Genomic DNA, 14,774 nt, shown 5'->3' with positions numbered 1-14,774 from the left:
AGCCTGGTCGAGGTAGGCTCAGGGGGCCGAAGGACTGGAACCAGGTTGGCCCCTGTGGACGGAAGGGCGGAGAGAAACTGAGATGTCTTTGTTCCCCCCCCGCCCCCAGAGGGAGAGAGAGTGAAAGAGACAGAGACTGTGCCACCAGTACACCGGCAGAGGAGAAGGAGAGGCGGGGAGAAGGTGCCCAGCTGTGGGAGTTGTAGTTCTGGGCCAAGACTTCAGCCATCTGGGGAGTCCGAGACTTTTAACCATTTCCTGGGAAAAAGAAAGCTTTGCAAAACACTACTCCTCCTTGATTTGAAAGAGAAGAGAGACAGTCTGGGACCTGAGATGTTAGAAGAAGAAATCCTAGGTGGGAGGAGATGATGAAGTGGCTTTTGGCTGGACTTTTCTTGTACAGCCATAGACTGAACCAATATCTCCTGCAACAGTGACTGCATTCTTGGGGGGATGCAATGGTTTGAGCCAAGGGAGTGGCTGGCTGCAGTGACTGTCAGGGCCGGAGTGAGAGTGACCTGCTGCAGTGATGCCAGGAGAGTGACAGGAGTGGAGTGAACAGAGAAGGATGAGGAGGGTGTGCTGGTGCCTTCTGTCTTCAGGAAGAAGAAGATTTCTGTTCTTGAGACACTGAGCCCCAGGGGAGGAGAAAATGGGGGGGACTGTGGTCCCAAAATGAGAAACTGAACTGTTGTTTCTTTAGGTCCTTGGCAAAGCATCCTTAAAGGATCCCTATGAGCAGTCGTGGTCTATGCATGGTGGTGAGAGCACTGTGACATGGAAAGGAGAGTGTCACACTGGCAGATTTTCTCGGGGCAGTGCCATGTGTGACATGGAAACACAAGAGGTGGCAATTGTGTTTCCTGGGGCTCTATGGTGCAAGAGAGACTCCTCTCTCCCTTGATGGACTGAGTATTGATTATCTGAAGGGTGATAGCTTGATTGAGGGTCCAAGTTGTGTCTCACTGTGCTTTGTTGGAGTTTGGGTGGGGGGAGAAGCAATGTTTTGGAGGGTTTTCATCCTGAATTCAGTGTGTGTCTTTTATTATAGTAGTAGGTTAATAAAGTTTTTTGTCCTTTGTTTTTCAAGCTTGGGCCTGCTCTGCTCTATTCCTGATCGCATCTCACAGCACTCATTTGGGAAGGTGTATTTTCATAGGAGCACTGGCATTGCGCCAGGGTCAAACCATGACAGGTTAGTACACTTTTACTAGCTATAGCTTTTGATCATTTGGTGACTATTGCTGAAAAAAAAACATAACCAACCAAACCCCAACATAAAATAAAAACCCCACTAGCAAGAGGATGACTGTAACCCTGCCTGCATGAGCAAAAAAGATGTGCCATGCCCTCAAAGATATGTCACACCCTTGTTTGCCTACTCCAGGTCACCAAAATCCCTAGAGCCTTCTTGTAATCACACCTCCGATGGCCAGAGGAGGCCCCTCCCTACTCCTGAATGGGTGATAAGAGAAAGGGAACTGCCTGCTCAGCTCCCTTTTAATTGCACCTGTGACGACCAGAGAAAGCCCCTCCCTACCCCCCTGAAAACAGCCAATTTGGCAAGGCTTTGTCTGTTTCTCTGCACTTTATGTCATCCCATTTATGCCATTTTCTTGTTTTTGCTTCTGTGCAGGATTTTTTGCATACATTTAGTTTGTTCACTTCCTTTGCCTGACTTTTCCTTTGAGTTGGTTTCCTCATTTGGGGATTTTGGTAAGTAAAATTTTAGCAAATTTCAGTCATTTTCACTACACGTAATTTATTCTCAGTACGTTTGGTTGTGGTCAAGCCACTTTTAAATTTTCTGAATTTTTTGCACTTGCATTTTAATTGATAATCTTTCCTTTCCAGAGCATATCTAAAAGTTTCATCTCTGTGTTCAAAATTTCATTTCCTTGCCTGAAAGGAAATTCTTAATGTTATGAACAGTTTCCAGGTGTTCCCCAGAGACGCGGGCAGGGCTTTCCTAGTTCCCATGGCAACACTAAAAGAAAACTACTAACTCTAGCTAAGTACCGATATTGAAATGCTAATTAGCTAATTGCTCTGTTTGTTTTCTCTAAACTACCTGGCCTCCCACCCCTCCACGCTGCCATTCTGGGACTAACATGCAAATAAAAACCCCTTAGGATCATGGGAGTATTTTTAGGAGATAAAAATGAATATAAATCAAAAACTGAACACAGTAGAGGAGTCTAGACAAATGCCCTAGCTGAGGAAGAGGGAAACACATCCCCTGATTGACTTTTAACTGTCACCATCACCTAAGAAAGAACAGACTATATTAGGGTCTGAGAAACAGGAAGACAGAGACAGAGAGCCCTGGTGCTGCCACCACGGAAGGAGTGGTGGGGACAGCTGTTGTTCTGGACTTCAGCAACAGACTCTGCACACCACGCCTCCTCATCCTCGGGCCACCGGTGTGCCACAAGGAAAGGAGAAAGGACAGCTGCTGCTCAGGACTCCAGTGACAGACTCTGCATGCCTCCTTCCTTCCGGCTGCCTGGGAAAGCTATGACCGTGGGGGCGAGCTCTGCGTCGAGCCCCCTGCCCAGCTGATCTTTTTAATAAAGAGCTGAACATTAATAAAGGCATTAGCCCTGTTCATTTCACTTAATTTCCTGAAAACAATAGAAATCTTGCAATTTCAATGAGAATGAATGTATAAAGGTTTGGTCCATTTCCCTGCACTTCAAATCAGCCCATTTTTTTTTCTTACTTTCACTTAATTTCAAAATTTTTTTAACCATTTCATTACTTTACATTCATCCCTGTCACTTTCTTTAGATTTCCCCCTGATATTAGGGATTTAAATACAAAATGCAAAAAATTTTGGCAACTTTTGCTCTATTTCACTACCTATCATTCATCTCAGTACAACTGGTTGTACTCATCACAGTTCAAATTGTCTGCTTTTTTTCAGTTTCATATTTGATTGACCATCTCTCCTTTCTGGAGTGTTAGTTCAACTCTGTCCTCTGATTTCTAGATTTCATTTCCTTTCCTGAAAGGAAACAAAATCTTGCAATTTCAATATGGATCAATGAGATAATATGGATCCATATTTCTGCACTTCTCTTTTTAATTTTTACTGAATTTCCTCTTTTTTTTTTTAAAGTTATTTATTTTTAAATCACTCCTCCTTTCTTTTCATTTACCTTTTCTTTTTCCATGATTTTGTGATTTTAGTGGGAAAAATTTATGCATGTTTTGGTCTATTTCACTGCATTTCATTGGGTATTAGTTTGGTATTAGTCACTTCCAAATTTTTGAATTTATTTTCTGCAATTGATTTTTATTTCATCATATATCATTACCAGAGGTTTTATTGCACTTTGTTTTCTGATTTCAAGATTTCATCTTTCTATTAGTTTTTTCACTTTGTTTCTTTTTGTTTGTTTGTTTTTGTTTGTTTTGTTTTCCTTTCTTCTTTTGCTTCTCTTGTCTCTTTCTTGACCTTTTTTCCCGAATTTGGGGGTTTCGCTGAGAATAATTTTGGCAAGTTTTGATCCTTTTCACTGCACTTTCTTTGCCCTATTCCAGCATCCGGCAATGTTGCTTTTACTGTACCATTAGGGTTAAGAAAACTACAAAGCCCAGAGCTCCAGGCACACTGCAGCTGCAGTAGGAATGCCAAGTGGAGCACAGCACTGCACTAACATTTCTCCCTTCACATCTTTCTGCTTGTCATCAGCCTCAGCCCAAGGCTGCTTTTACTGCTCCACCTAAGGTTAGGGTTACGGTTAGGGTTAGAGTTGAAAAAAATTACAAATCCCAGAGCTCCAGGGACACTGAAACTGCAAAAGGCATGCCAAGAGGTAAATGGTACTGCTCCAACCTTCCTATCTCCTTCCTTGTCTTTCTGCTTGGCACCAGCTTCGGGCAAATGCTGTTCTGAGAGCTCCACCTAGGGTTAGGGTTATGCTTAGGACTGGGGTTCAGAAAACCGCAAAGCGTAGAGCTCTAGGCACACTAAAACTACAAAAGGCATGCAAAGGGGAATGCATCATGTCATGTCATTACATTTTATTACAATTAGTACATTTTAGAGTTTTCTTTTTTTATTATTATTATTTTATATAATTTCATTCCATTATATGTCCACCCCAGTCAGTTTGTTTCACTTTGGTCTCTGACTTTGAGATTTTACTTTTAAAGGGAAAAAGGATTTGCCTAATCCTAACGGAAAGTATTTCCATTTCATGAAAGGAAGTGAAATATTTTGATTTCAACAAGGATTAATTTGGCAGCTTTTGGTCCATTTCCCTGCACTTCTTGTCATACCATGCCATTTCATTGTGTTCCCTTCAGTGCAGAATTTTTTTTCTCTTTAAGCATTTCATTTAATCAGTTTTGTCTTCTGTCTTTTTATTTGACTTCATCCCCTTATTTGGAGATTTCAGTATAGTTAGTTTTGGTAAGTTTCAGTTCTTTTTTCAATACACCTTATTTCATCCATTTCCTTGTAGTCACTCCATTTCCAAATTTTGGGTTTTTTAATCATATTTGTTCTCCAAAACACTCCCTTCCAGAGTGTTTGTGAGAATTTCTTCTCCATTTTCAAGATTTCATTTCCTTTCATGAAAGAAAGTTCTTCATTTCATGAAAGGAAAGAAAATCTTCTGATAGGAAAATAAATAAAGCAATGTTTGGGAACTAAATATGCACCATATCTTGATTGATATATTTACTGAAATACATGGACCTGTTTTATTTTTCATTTCATAAACTATACAGCTCCAGGGCAGCTGCTGAAAAGATACCTCATGAGAACCTCTGCACAGAGAAACTAAAATTAATCAAAATCTTATGGAGAAGAAAAACCCTTTAAGACATCTTGCTATTTATCCAAAGAAAATCACTCTTGCCTTCAAACCCAAATAATTAAAAGAAAGACTAAAACTTTTATCAGGAGAATCAGATTCTTCTTATGGTGTTAAACATATTTTTTTAGACAAGTAATACTACACAAATTTTGACAGTTCACCATGAATGTTCAAGAAGAAAAAAGGATGCACAACATATCCCAACCTTTACCTTGCTGAACAGGTATTTAAGGCCTGGGATTTGTCTGCTGTCAAACTGTTTGGAGCCAGCTGGAAATAGATGTGATTGGCAGAAGGCTGCCCCTGGCTCCTCTGGCACTGCTCAGTCTGCAGGCCCATAGTCAGATGTCCACTGTTATTTAACCACTTCTGCCCAAAGATGTTCCTTCCAGAGATGAAGGGCAGCAACGTACTGTATATGAGCTTAGTTATCCAACACCCGGTTCTCTTAAACCTCTGCCTGAACTGTTAGCAGTGGAGGGTGGTTCTGCAGATAGACATTAGATGTTGGAAGTGCCATTCGGTGTGATTTTCCAAGAACCAGACCAAAGTCAGAAGCTATTGCTGATGGCACCTTCAGCAATGAGGAGTTTCCTAAACTCAGTGTGCATATGGCCCCCCAGTACATGGGGCTTCAGGTGCTGCGTTGTGCCCTCTTTCACATATACCCACTTCTCTGTCTATACCCAGTCAAGACTTCAAGGTTTTTTCCCTTCAGCTTTGATGTCATCATCCAGAGCTTTAAGGCAAGTCTGGGTAAGGCATCCACATGAATGTGCAGTTGATCTGCAACAGCTCTCGTTAAATGTTAGCAGTATGTTTAAAAGTCTGCTGTCAACTTTAAATACAACACGGACTGATTATAATTTATTCTGACAGCTTCATTCTCAATTGTGTGTCTTTCTTTTTTACTTTACTCTGGAAATCTTAAGGCTTTCCTAAAGTGAATGTAGGTTTATTTCCTTGCCTCTTCAGTGATCCTTATTCTGCCAGAGGGAGCTATATGAAACAGAAGGAGGACTTAAGTGCCTTTAAGCAGTGGTGTGACAAAGGTCAAAGCACTTGGAAGCACTGATAAAAATGACAAAGTAAAGCATTATGTTTTTCAGTATTAAACTCCATGCCTACACCATCTGTTAGAAAGAAAGATCAGTCTTAATATCCCCAGGGCTGTTCTTCCATTTTTTCCTTGTTATGCTCTTTCACTCCAGGATTTAATTACAGATGGGAGAATTATCATATCCAAATTAAGACTTGTGTGAGCAGAACATAGGAAGAAACTCTAAGGTAGTTTAGACACACTAGTACTAAAAAAGAAACCTTGGAACTGATGATTACTCATGCTAGAATTATCTAGTATTACTCAAGCTAGAACTGGGGATTATTATTCACTGTGAAGTAACATAAGACATAATATTGACCAAGTATTGGTCCATATATCTTTCGTGACATGTTCACATCAAGGAATGATTGTGTCAAATATGGAAGTCTGAAAAAAAGCAACATGCCTCATTCCTAGGCATGTGATACCTATCACATGTTCTCTTGGATTGAAGTAATCCTTATATTTCTCAGACTTTATCAAGATCATGTAGCTCAATAAAAAGTTTTCCCCCTAAAATGGAAAAAAAAAGGCAATAATCCCCCAGAAATTCAGTCTAAGATAACCTCTCCCAAAATTAAAAATTTTTCTGCACTGTATTCTTGACAAATATTATACCATTGGGACAAATGTTTGACCCCATATTGGTGCATCCTGTATTTCATAAGTTCTCTTTCAGTCTTTCAAAGTGAAACTTTAGCCATGCATACTGTCAGGTGCCCTAGCCCTTACTTTAAAATAGATCACCTTTTCAGAGGAGTTCTGAGGACAGGCTTTCAAAATAATGTAAAGATGCAGAGAATTGTAGGTGGAATTCTCCCCATGTGTGAGAATGCATCCTCTAATTTGCTTAATAACTTAATCAAATTTGTCACTCAGTGATTTATAAATGGGGTGTCCATTGAAAGTTAATGGAATATGTTAATTTTTATTTTGTCCCTTCTCAGTTTTAACTAGATCCATTAACTGATTTCTCTTTGTATGACTAGAGTCTAAAACCCTAATCTTTTCCACATTGTAAACACTAAGCAATCTTAGCAGTCTGAGTTTTATACAAACTGTAGGCACTGGTTATTTGCTTGGATAGCCTCAGGATCATTCAGACACATAATATTTTAATTTCCTGATATTGACACTCTACAACACTCAGTAGCTATGAAGTGAGAAAAAATTGCAGTATAGGTATATAAGGAGCTGGCTGCCATGTGTCTAATAGTTTATTAGATATAATTTCATTAAAATTCAGCATATTTAGTGAAGTTAAAATTTATTTAATGATGTGACAGATTGGTACTATCTATAGCATGTAATTTATCAGTGTAGTCTGTACTGCAAAACATATAGATTCAACCAATCACTCAAACAATCTGGTACAAATTTTTATGTATGATTGAAAAGGAAAATCCATTAAAAAAAAAAAAGTCTCTTTTTGCAATAATTATCTTCCAATATGGCATCCAAGATTTATAGTGCGGTATTTGGGCTTCTACTTTACTATTTTGTGTTATATGAGAAATCATAAAATTTATCTTCTTCCAGATACAGAATAATCAAACAGTAATTATGTTCATCAGCGTAACAAATCCAGTCATTTTATACACATGAGCTTTAATTAACCTGATTTTTATTTTGCTACATCTCTGATCTTCTGAGGATATGGATGCTTGTTTTATTCCATGGTTTTTACTTCTAAAAGTCAGTGTTACAGTCCAGTTCCTATTAATTGATCTTTAATGAGGCAAGAGTGATATTCTGATATTCTATTTTGGATAGTGAAATGCTTGCTTGTAATAAATGCTGCCTGCTAAACAAGTAAATCGTGTTACTGAAAGATGTATCGGACAAGGTTGGAGTTTCCCTGTTGCACTTTTTCTCACTGGTTTGACACCAGTGTTGATGCCAGCCCATACCAATGAGATGTGTCATGTAATTATAATTACTAGGGTTCTACAAACACCATAAAATAAGTAAGACTCCCTCAAAGTCATGGTCCTTACAACATGAAAAGTGGCCACTCAAGTGATTTACTCTTGGTCCTTCACAATACATTCATGCATTAACTATAGAAGTGAGGCTGATTGCAAAAGACAAATGTGTAATCACTAAGCTAATTTTGTGAAGCTATGGACTGTTCATTGTAATTGTGGTTAAAAAAAAATATTCTCTCATTTTGATTCAGCTTGATTCTGAATATAATAACCCCTCCCCTCAGTGACTAAGATAAATAAGTTGTTTCAAAAGCCACTGGATTGTATTGCTATGGTAACTCACAGAATCAGGGAAATAATAGTGTGCCTGACATTACACATAAATGTTTGATTTTCTCTCCAAAATACAATACTGATATCCTTAATCTTTTTCTCAAATCTCTACCCATGTCAAGGAGAAAATCAATTTTCTCTAACCTTGCAGAATTAGATCTACTGATTTACCAAGGGAGATTATATTCTGTATGATACTGTTTGAGTAATTTTGATTTGCAAGTCATGATCTTTAAATCAAACAAAGTTTCAGTTTAGTAAAAAAAGCTACAGTAGGTGTAACTTCTTATGAAAAGTCATGTATTCTAGAAAAGACCTAAAATAAAAATGATATGCAAATGTGCAAAAAAACCTACATCCAGATGCACATAGTACAGGTCAAATCTGACTGTGCATGCTTTGAAAATGCTGAAATGCACTAAATGTGCTCACATGACTTGATGAATAGAAATCTAAATTTGAAAGTCATATCGATCTACTAGGGCAACACTCTTTTTCTTTAAGTGTGAATCTATGAAATCCAGTTAAAAATGGGTTTGATTTTCTTCAAGCTGGTTTGTATGATCTGCTTTAGAAAGGTGACACTCATATTTTCATGCTGTCTTAGCCCTTCAGAACCTGTGTATTTCAAAATATTGGTAGTGAACACAGTCACACTTTTTTTTGTCATTAAAACATTAAAGTTTTGACCTTGTCACAGTGTATATGAAAACTAAAATCTGGCCACATTTGAGGTTTTATTCATTGCCCTTTGTTTTATGCACAGTTCAGGGTCTCACTGGTACAAGACAATCCCTTAGCATCAAGTTCTTTTTAGTATTTATTGATCTAATTAAGTGAACTCATAATTTTTTAAAAATTAAAACCTTAAATACTTTAATTTCTGGAAGAGGTATTTCTTGTATTATTATATTACATTGTATATTATTTTATATTATATATATTATGTATATTATAACTTTTCCTAGAAAAGTTAATATGTCTTAAGCTTCTCCAACTCAAAGAAGCTACTTTTTGTAGTAAATATTTATGCAGAGAAACCTTGACTTAGAGCCCATACTGGGGCATTTTTTCCCATATTTACAGTACTGTATCCTAATCACATACTAAGAAGGTCCTAAATTTTGTGCCATGTACTAAAGCTGTTTGTACGAAAGAGACACCAGACGATTTCCCTGTCTTCAGACAGTATATATAGGAATGTAGGTGCAAGGAGGAAGGCAATATGTCTTGTCATGTCTAGAACTGGTTCCCTGACTTTCATTTCAGCTCTGGGCAGTAAACAAACTTGAATGTCAGACAGAGAGAGAGCCTGATATTATACACAATGTGGGAAGCCAGGGTCAAATCCCTTCCTTCTCAGTTTGAGGGGAAGCTGTGGCTTTCCAGTAGCCCAATATTTTGAACTGTGTTTTAGTCACCCCTGTAAATAGAATTATATTAATTTTGAGATATATTTTTCAAATATTAATACTTCTAATCTATTTTAATCTTTATCATTATTTTATCAGAGATCAATCTTGCATTCAGTTTCACATCACTTCCATTTAAAACATATTTGAACAAGAAGTAATTTTAGATTTTGCAAACAATGTTAATGATTTTGTTTCCTGAAATCTCTGAGAACCTGACAGGCAATTCTCAAAAAACTTCATGTAGTTGCCTAGACCACTTCTTTTTTTTCACATTCAGCTGACACTAATACATTCTTTAATTAAGAAAAGCTCTATCTTGGTATGTCATGTGCACTTGAAACTTGAGAAAAAATCAAGAATGAAAAATAATTTAAATGTCAAATCCATTTCCCTTCCATACATACATACATAGGCTCAAATTGAGCAAGTTGAGCTTTAATGTTTCACTACACCTCAATTTTGGCAATTCTTATTTTCACATCTTCCAGAATGCTGTCTTCCTCGTGTTTAACCTTATAAAACATGAAAGTATTTGTTTCTCCTTGGGCCACTTTTAAGTGTTTTTATATTGCACTTTGTGTAAAGCAAAAGTAGCTCTTTTATTATTATAGTGTTATTGATCAAAAACATAACTTAAAAGATCTCTTTCATCATAAATGATGGTTATTCCCATGTTTTTTGTACCTCACACCCACCATACTACCACATCCATAAATTCCAGTATCTTTCTTGCAGTTTGATTCACACCCTTGTATATTCTAGGTTTCGAAGTCTGGCTGTTACAGGAAAGAATCATGGCATTCAGGATTATACAGCCTGTAAATAGCAAGAAGCTTAGAATTTTGCCTTAACTTGACAGTAGCAATCACAAAATTCAAACCAGATGAAATGGCTACCATTTGTGTAGTATACATATCCTGGTGACCACTCCTTAGTGTTCATGACAATACAGACACTGCAAAAAATGACCTTTTGATTAACTAGAAGTGTGATAAATTTTGCCTGCACTAGAGTAGTTTAAATGACCTTTGAAATCTCTAAAAGCTTTCCAGCAGAGTAAATAAGCATTTAACTGGGCCATTTAGGATGCATATTACTGATAATTTGCTGTCATTTCAAGCTCAACCAAAAAAATATTGTTCGCGAGGCATGTTCACTAACTAAATAAACTGGATGGCACTGGCAAACTCATAGGATTTTTCTTTGTTTGCTTGTGTGTGCTTTTTCCTTTAAGCAGTAAAGAATAGAGAGTGTAGACACACACTGTAGTTTATCACCATATCATCTAATTCTGGGGCACCCTTAAAAAAATTAGTGGTGCCCAACACAAATACCCTTGTAGCTTTTACTGTGTCTTTGGGACCTTCTAGTACATTCTGCTGCTGCCTGAATGACTTCTTAACTCCAATTGATTGGCTCCCCCAGCTCTTATCTCGGTGTTGCACTGACACTTGCTACATGCTTTACAAGCACAAGTTGGATTTTATCGCAGGCTGCCCTGTCAGATGTGCTCATTCTGTAAGGATGAAAACCGTTTGCCAATGGCAACAGCATCACCTGCTGTTGGATGAGAAACCAGCATTCCTTTTTCCCGAGGAGTAAGTCTAATCCCTCCTTAATTTTTCAGGATAGCCGAGCTGAATATGCAGACCAGGACTGAGGAATCAGACCATATAATTCATGCTTTACTGCTATATTTTACAAAATTTTCCCATGTACACGTTACAATTCATGTGTTGGGATTTCTAGTGTCACTTTGACACAGAGAAAGCAAAACATTTTGATGCTTGGGGCTGTAGATTTTTCCCAAAAAGCATAAGAAGGATGAGTCCATACAATGAATGACTTTTGAGATTTATTAGAAGCAATCCTTCCCTGACTTTGTAAATCACCATTAAATATAGTTTCTTAAAGAAAAATAGATCCACGAATTGGCACACAAGATACTTTAAATCTTAGTTTAAATAACATCTAGGAACCTTACACTTTAATCATTATGCATAAGAATGATAGAATAAATTAATAATATAGAATGTACATGATATTTTAAAATTTTGGAATATTTCTTCTTCCATCAAAATTTGAAAATAAAATAGCAGTTTCTAAGAGGTAAGGTTGATTTTACAGCTCCTGTGACCTGCTTAAAACCAGATACCTACAGCTTCCGAGGATATCCAAAGATGAATGTTTCCTTACAATACAGAAGGAACCAAAGTATTGATTAGTATCTACAGCTCTGAATCACCAGAATGACAATTTTGAGTCTTCCTTTCTTCCTTTTTCCATTTCTTCTCTTCTAAATTCAGATGGCTATGAGCTGTCTTTGTGTTTCTACACCTAGCAATGCTTTCTGTGCTTTAATTCCCATGTATGTTTATATATACATGCTGTGTCACACACTCACTGCGTGATGTCATGGGGAAAATAATATGAAGCTATTTTGATAAACTCCTTTATGTTGCTAAAACTTGGAAAGACAGAGCAATGTATAGAATCAGTTTAACTACTGAAAAAGGGTGGAAATATGAGGAGAAAAAATATTTGACAATGTGTGCCAAATGAAATTTAAACTTTAAAACAAAAATAATTTCTATTCAGGAGCAGAATCCTTTTTGTTAAGTCCTGAAGTAAATGACCAGAGAGAACTAAGTCCAGAATTACTACTGGCTTCTTTTGAACCATACTGCTATCATTTGAGATTTCATTTTTATGGATTGGGCACAAATTATTAATAGACCAATGTTTCTGTTGCTTCAATTTGATGTAAAAGAAGTTATTCACAACCCTAAATACTTGAATATAAAGAATTTCTATTATATAGTTAAACCAATCCTCTTTAGGAATAATATTATTGCTTATCATAAAATAAATTCTTAGTGTGAACAATTAACACAGAATTCAGAAAATGACTTTACAGATTTCTCTCCACTAGAGGTCTCTAGAGAAATACAATAAATTGTTCAGAATAGCAGATACCTTAGATTTTGCTTCTTGACATTATTTGCATGTCCATGAAATCAACACGTGTTCTATTCTTATTCCAGGTATTTCTTTGGATATACTCCTTATGTTGTGGATAATAAAGATTCCTATTACTACAATAATAATTCAAATCCATTAGGTGTTTTAATCTATTTTATAATTAGATATTTAACATTTATAATTAGAACTTCAACATCACATCACTTAGGAAGTATAATAGCACAAAGCATTTAGCTGAAGGAAGAAAAAACACTTAGGTGGCAGCTTAGTGGGATAGTCAACCTGCTAAATAAACAACAAATTAAAATAAGTAAAGTAGCAATAGATACAAATGAATAAAGCATTGGCTAACTAGAGCAGTATTTTATTTGGCAAATTATAAAATGGTTACTCTGGTGTGCAGTTCAGCATGCCGTTATATCACAAGCAAAATAGAACCTGGCTCCAATATTGTTTTTTATATCTAGTTTAACATAAACATAAATGAGGAATAAGATTAATGTATTTGGACTGCTTTTCTTCTTTAAGCTTTTTGTTTTGTTATTACTAAAAGTTTTTAAATTGAAAGTGTGTCATTTTTCTTGGGTTGATATTTTCAAGAAAGTAATCTCCACTAAAAGATAAGCTTTATCCATTTTAGGATCTGTGCATCTATTTTTCCAGAAGAAGTTATTCAGGAATTTAGATATTTTTTTCAGAAAATTAAGCCTGTGTTCATTATTTTATTTCCTTTTGTTACTTTATTTCAGTGAACTTTATTTCTGCATTTACTATTTTTTGCTATTGCTTGCCTCATTGAATATAGTATAATGATGTTACCAGGCTTGTTATTAAGTGTTGGACTATAGCCTACTGTACTCAATGCAGAGAACAAACAGGATTCTCTGAGATTTGAGGTAGGGTCACTAATCAGAAAACTGGAAAACCACAGAAAGAAAAATTATTGCCCTGCTCAGATTGCTCCATCATTAACTGTTGTGGATAGGTCTGTAAACAAGAACTCAATGCATGCAGCAGCATTAATTGCTACTTTTTTTTTTGGTGCTACTTGGTAAGTGTGGAAGAGAAGAACCTGAGCTATGCCTGAGATCTCAGAGATGAGGGAGGGACTCCTGAGAAGACTTTCTGTGACTTTCTGAAGTTTTTCACATTAATTTTACTATCTATCTTCTGATTTTTTCACCTTTAAACTGAGAACTGCAAAGACTACTCAACTAAGGCAAATTAGCAGCTTGAAATATCATAGCTAGGCACTTCAGAGGTGATATTTCTCAGAGTATTTCTCGCTGCAAAGACCAGAAATAAATAAAAAGCTCTGAGAGGAATAAGGGCACAGCACTGATATTCTTCTAAAGCTTGTAATATGAAATCACAGAGTTGTCCCATCACCTCCATCAGTGGATCTGTCAGTGAGATTTCAGGCATGGAGCTCATACATCAAGAGATGCTGACACTTCCACAAGCTGTCTTGAGTTTTTTGGAAGATGGCTATGTAGAGGTCAAGATAGAACAGAAGCCCACATACCATATAACCAAATGTCTCTGCTCTTAATCTTAGAAACCATGAAGTTTTATGCAAACACATCTGTATAAATGGCAGAATTTGTTCCTTGACGTGAAAATTTTAAACTCCTGGATTGCAGTCCACACACCGACTGCCCCTGGAGCCTTAAGACTATCCCTTCATAGGAGACTTGAGCCTGTCACTTCTGCCCCAGTTTCCTCAGTTACAGCTCAGAATTAGTTTTCCATTTTCATTACATTTTCCATTGGACAAGAAGCTTCGAAGGACTGACTAATAAGTAGAGAAAGGTACACATGCAAATTTTCAGATACTCTGTGATTTTGATATGATACATAATCATATATTACATAAAGGTCTGCATGAAAGCATTATGTAACAGTACTTGTTGTCAATAGAATTAAAATGAATATTTAAACTAATATTGCATTTGATTGAGTGACTACTTTATAATCAGAATTTGTGTTAATACAGCTTTTTTTTTCTCAAGACAAAAATGCTATTTCAGGTTATTGGCAACTGTATTTGAAACTTTCATCAACTTCCATAGTTAAACAGCTCATAGCTGATAACTGTGAGGAAAACAAAGGAAAGCAATGCAGTTCTTATGGGAACAGACAACATCTTCCTCTGGGTTTGAATAAAACCACACGCAGTAATCAT

Source organism: Vidua chalybeata, chromosome 2, assembly GCF_026979565.1.
Source record: "Vidua chalybeata isolate OUT-0048 chromosome 2, bVidCha1 merged haplotype, whole genome shotgun sequence".
In the NCBI taxonomy this organism is placed as follows: Eukaryota; Metazoa; Chordata; class Aves; order Passeriformes; family Viduidae; genus Vidua; species Vidua chalybeata.
This window is presented reverse-complemented; position numbering follows the sequence as displayed.